The sequence below is a fragment of the Tribolium castaneum genome, chromosome 3 (genome assembly GCF_031307605.1).
Source record: "Tribolium castaneum strain GA2 chromosome 3, icTriCast1.1, whole genome shotgun sequence".
NCBI classification, from domain to species: domain Eukaryota; kingdom Metazoa; phylum Arthropoda; class Insecta; order Coleoptera; family Tenebrionidae; genus Tribolium; species Tribolium castaneum.
The window spans coordinates 23,300,026-23,306,025 of NC_087396.1; positions in this window are offsets into that span (position 1 = coordinate 23,300,026).

Here is a 6,000-nt window from a genome sequence, read left to right on the forward strand (position 1 = left end):
TCTAAATTTTTACGTCCCCGTTTGTAATGGAACCTTTCTAACTTAACTATCATCTGAGACGCCCCACTTTGATAACATCCCGGCCAGCAAAATTCGGCGCGATTGCATTTGCAATAATCGCTGATTAATGCGATGTTTCGGGCCCAATGCGCCCGCCTCCGTTCTGTAAATAAAGCCTTTGTGCGAAATGTTAATTTAGTAAATATAAAACGCGCACTGATACGAGGCGAATGTGATTGACATGCCATGCCGCATGTAGGGATAGATTTTTAATTGTTGGCCTACATTTTGCGGCTAACTTCATTTGGCTCCACCAACGCTGGGAGATACACTTGTCATTTGGAAACAATAAAAATGCGTTACCATTTTTTCGCTGGACACTCGCCATCGAACACATCCATCAAACTGTCCAACACGCGGACTTGTCAATTAATTTCACTTTCGAACCGAAATGCAAATAATTCCGCGCAATCGGAAAGTTGCTGGAAATTTCAAGCTGATAAACGTGAAACGAGTTGTGGTTTCGTGCACTAGGCCAGGATTTTATTATGCTGTTTTGGGAACATAAATTGATACGGAAAGATAAAGTTTTTCTTGCATGTACACAATTTCCCCGAATGGAGGAAACCAGCGTGTCCTTGACCCATTTTCGATAATTAAAGCATCAGTTCGGCTCTAGTAGCACACATATAACCCATATATAACCATTCAATATAACGCTTCCAACTTTAAAGCTTTTGAAGTTAACCACCTCATCTAACAGTTATCTATGCGTAATAGGTTCTATAGCTAGATTCTCTGAAGAACAGAACAAACATGGAACTACAATATTAAAAAGTAGAAAAATAAGATCTCATCTTTTGGCAAGGCATGAAAATAGCTAACTGCTATAGTTTAAATATATAATAAAAATGTATTTTAACTGTTTTATTTTGCTATATTGCTATATTGGATTACAAACATATTAGTTATATAACCGTCATATAACCTCTGGTACATGATATAACCGTGGTTATATAACCTATATACACACTGAATCCTAGCATACGGTATACTGCATCAGAAACCTAAGTGTTATCTAATCGTAATATAGATAACCATAGTTAGTTAACCGTTATATAAACTTAGTTTAACATAACCAGTCATAAGGTTGGTGTTACATAACGTTATAAGACTGCAATATAACTTAATCAAATTGTGCCACTTTCTGTTGGCCTTCTGTTATTTTATTCATAACTTTTTTTAAATCCCCGGAGATATAAACTGAACTTAACAAACTCTATATTGCATCACAACTATAACAGTTATATAATCGTCATATACTGTAATATAACTGTGATTAGATAACCGTTATATACACTGAATAAGAAATCTAAGTGTTATCTAATCGTAATATAGATAACCATGGTTCGTTAACCGTTATATAAACTTAGTTTAACATAACCAATTGTAAGGTTAGTGCTACGTTACGTTATAAAACCGCAATATAACTTAATCAAATTGTGCCACTTTCTTTTGACCATTTGTTCGCTTCAAATTCGGCGGTTTCGCATTTATTTGCTTTGACTGGAATTTGTTACCGCCGTTATTTTATTCATAACTTTTTTTAATTAACCGAAGATATAAACTGAACTTAGTAAACGCTATGTTGCAGCACAACTATAGCAGTTATATAACCGTGATATATCGTAACATAACCGTGGTTAAATAACTGTTATATACACAGAATCAGAAATCTAAGTGTTATCTAATCGTAATATAGATAACCATGATTAGTTAACCGTTATATAAACTCAGTTTAACATAACCAATCGTTAGGTTTGTGTGATATAACGTTAATTAATCGCAATGTAACTTAGTCAATCTGTGCGACATTTTGTTGGCCATCTGTTTGCTTCAAATTCGGCGGTTTTGCATTTATTTGCTTTGACAGGAATTTGTTACGGCCGTTATTTTATTCATAACTTTTTTTTAAATAACTTGAGATATAAACTGAGCGTAGCAAACGCTATGTTCCATCACAATCATAGCAGTTATATAACCGTCATATACCGTAATATAACCGTGGTTAGATAACCAACATATACACTGAATCAAAAACCTAAGTGGTATCTAATCATAATATAGATAACCATGGTTAGTTAACCGTTATGTACACTTAGTTTAACATACTTAATCGTTAGGTTAGTGTTATATAACGTTATATAACCGCAATATAATTTAGTCAAACTGTGCGACTTTTTGTTGGACAGCACTTTAAATTCGGCAGATTTGCATTTATTTGGTTTGGCTTATTTCATTCATAATTTTTTTTTGATAACCCGATATATAAACTTAACCTAGCAAACGCTATATTGCATCACAACTATGGCAGTTATGTAACCGTCATATAACCTCTATAACATAACCGTGGTTAAATAACCGATATATTCACTGAATCCTAGCATACGGTAAATTGCATCAGAAACCTAAGTGTTATCTAATCGTAATATAAGTAACCATAATTAGTTAACCGTTATATAAACCTAGTTTACCGTAACCAATCGTTAGATTTGTGTTATATAATTTAGTCAAACTGTGCGACTGTCTGTTGGCCATCTGTTCGTTCAAATTCGGCGTTTTTGCATTTATTTGCGTTGGCTGGAATTTGTTACCGCCGTTATTTCATTCATAACATTTTGTCCGCATTTAATATCGTCGAAGGGACAGTGTCGTCGGGATAAATTGTCGGGGGAGAAAATGAGAGTGTTTCTGCGTCTCTCGCCGGAGCGGAGCAAGCGAGAGTTAACATTAGACTGGTAATAATCTCAAAAGCTCGTAGACGGTGCTAATTTTAATTTTGGAATGAAGAATGTGTGAGGTTGCATGTTGTGTGTTAACTGCGGCTATCTCGCAATCCATCTCTAGGTGCGATCGGCGATTCCGGTGTTTCCGTGCGGTGTGATGAGGTATGAAAGCGGTCGGTTCCGGGGCAGTCCATAATGCACCGGAGGCGTAATTGCATGTAAGCGCACAGAGGCGGCACGACCTACATAGAAGCTACACGCACCTATCGAAAGATTCCTGACATTACTGGAGGATTTAATCGAATCGACTGAGTAAATTCGCGAAAAAAGCGGCTGTCACTTAATAATTTGTTGTCCCAGAAAGGCCCAATACTTCACCCGCCTTTGTTGTTTATGGAAGTTGGGCGAGCTTTATGGCCCGTGTTCCACTTATGCTCGATAAAATGTGAAATCTTATATCAGAGAGCGGGGCCGGAGTTTAAATTTACAACATGCGCGCTACTCGGATATTTATAAGAGTTTTTTATTTAAAATAAACGATCTCGAACGCCCGGTAATAACGTTACAAGCAACGTTACCGAGATACGGGCCATAGAATCGCTAAATTATCGCGATAATATTTTCATTATTTACGAAATTTTGCTTATTAAATTATTCCGCCGGTCTGATAACTTGTGTGGTATACGACCGCGCTTTATTATTAAATAAGTAGCAAATCCCCCGTTTCTTACTTTTACAATCAATGATCAGGCATTCGTGTTGAATAATTTATCTGTAGCGACCTCGCGGTTTACAAACTTTTCCGTGCACCGAATACACTACTCCGTGATTTATTTAAAACTGCATCGCCCCAGCTTTATTGTAGCCGGCAATTATAAAAGCAATTTTAACTGACAAACTACGTGAAAGTTATGAAACAATATAATTCGCACAATAAATTAACACGCAGGGGAAATATTTCCTTAAAAATTCGCAAAGATCTTGCACATAAATCCCCTTTTGGTGATTGTAAAATACTGATAAAACGCAAATCGCAGCCAAAAACCTGCATTAGAATTGTTTGGTTTCACATTCTAGTGCACAAATAATTTCGGAGCTTATTTTATTTACATATTTGTGTTGTTTCCCCAAATGGAACAAAACATTTTTCGTTAAAAAGCAAATTTGCCGTATTTTATTGTATTGAAATAAGCTGAAATTTAGTAGTTGGGTGAATACAAAATACTGTGTTATCATAACTAAAAATTAAATTGTTCGTTTTTTACTAAAGTGAACTGATAAATAAATAATTCACGGTTTATTAATTTTTAACCCAATCATACAAAAAATATATTAAACCAAAATGTGCAAACATTGTCGACACGAAACGGCAATTTTTCCTCCAAATTAAACAAAAATATTGCGAAAATTCAATTAATGCCAACGAATGTAAATATCTATTTCAGAACTTTTCTTGGCACTTAATAATAATAATAATAATAATAATAATAATAATAATAATAATAATAATAATAATAATAATAATAATAATAATAATATTAATAATATTACAATGACCTATAAATTTTTAAGTCATCTGCGAACATTACTTTTGAAGTAATGACGTGTTAATACTATTAATTTTCCTACACTTTTTTGTAATTATTTTAACACTGCCTTGGGGGCAAGGTATCATTTTGTAATAAATTCCGTCAAGCCTGACGTAAGAAGTATTTATTGCGACCACAGCCATGCATCAAAATAGCTCCAAAACAGGCACCCATAAATTACAGCTAATTATTTTCCGCCCCCTGCTAATAATATACGCGAATTTGGAGTAATTTGTCTTTCTGAGCGGAAAAGTTGTGAATATTTTCAAGCCTTGGTACAAAGACGTATCGAATGAAGGGCTCGGCCTTGCAATTAATAGCAAACCGTTCTAGACAACTGCAAATACGTGACAGGAGATCCTGATCTCCGGGAGTCGAAACCGATTCTCGGACACACACTACCCTTCTGAATTTACTCTAATTGGGCAACTTTCGGTGCTATGACGAAACTTTGTTCGTCCACGACGTGTATTATCGTCACGAACAAAATTTACATACAAATTAGAGAAATTACGAAAATTTGAATAGCAGTATTGAACCCTGTGGATAAAGTTTCCAGCACGACCGATCCTTTAATCATGGATTTTTCCAACTATTTCGAGCTAGTCCAGTCAGTTTGTTGCGATACAATTTTGATACAAATCTCGATCCATCAACCCTCTTCATCCCAACATTAGTTGCCGACATTTCGCCCGATCTGACACTTCCTTCAACAAGAGCCAGCTGAAAAATCCAGGTCCTCGTTACCGCGCAATTAAACCGAGCCATGCAATTTGGAGTTTGCATAATTAATGGTTGAAAATTTGGACGAGGTTGCGGCAAATAAACTCGAAGGCATAAGAAGGGATGATGTTGCGTCAGCAGGAGTTTGATACGCATGTAATTGGCCGTCAGGAGGCTCGATAAACAGGCGCTCTCTCTCCTTTCAGCCCTTGAGAGCTCAGCAAATCTACCTGAATCCAACTCCAAGCCGACACTCCCACATCCGATTGTTCTCCGTTTCAGATTCGGCCGATGAGCTTTATTGTCTAACGCGTCTATTATTCCGAGGCCGTTCTAATGAACTTCGATGCGTGATGCCTACTTAGGAACTTTTTCCCCTTCTTGCAGGGAAATGCGCCGAGAAATGAACTTCTAATTTCGAGATTTCGACCACGAGAGTCTCCAGAGATGGCACGAGGGACGTGCAGAAATGAAGTTTTGCCGCAGACTTACATATTGATCAGCACTTTTCACACACCAACAATTTTATGTAAAAAGACCAAATCTGCGGCTAAAACTATGAGACGCAAATATGTACATAATTTTAAATAAGTTCTCGACTAAGCTACGTTTGTAAAAATAATAAAATAATACAGAAAATAAGCCGTAGAATTCAGTCAAATAAACCGTTTTGCCCTACGATTTTTAATTCTTGAGTTAGAAATTTTTTAATAAATGATTTGGCGCATCCACCATTTTTCAAATTAAACTAAGGTTTTAAATAAGTTTTCGACTAAACTAGAGTTGTAGAAATAACGGTTTATTACGAAAAATGAGTCGTAGAATTCAGTGAAATAAACCGTTTTGCTCTACGACTTTTAGGTCTCGAGTTAGAAATTTTTTAATTAATAATTTGGCGCATC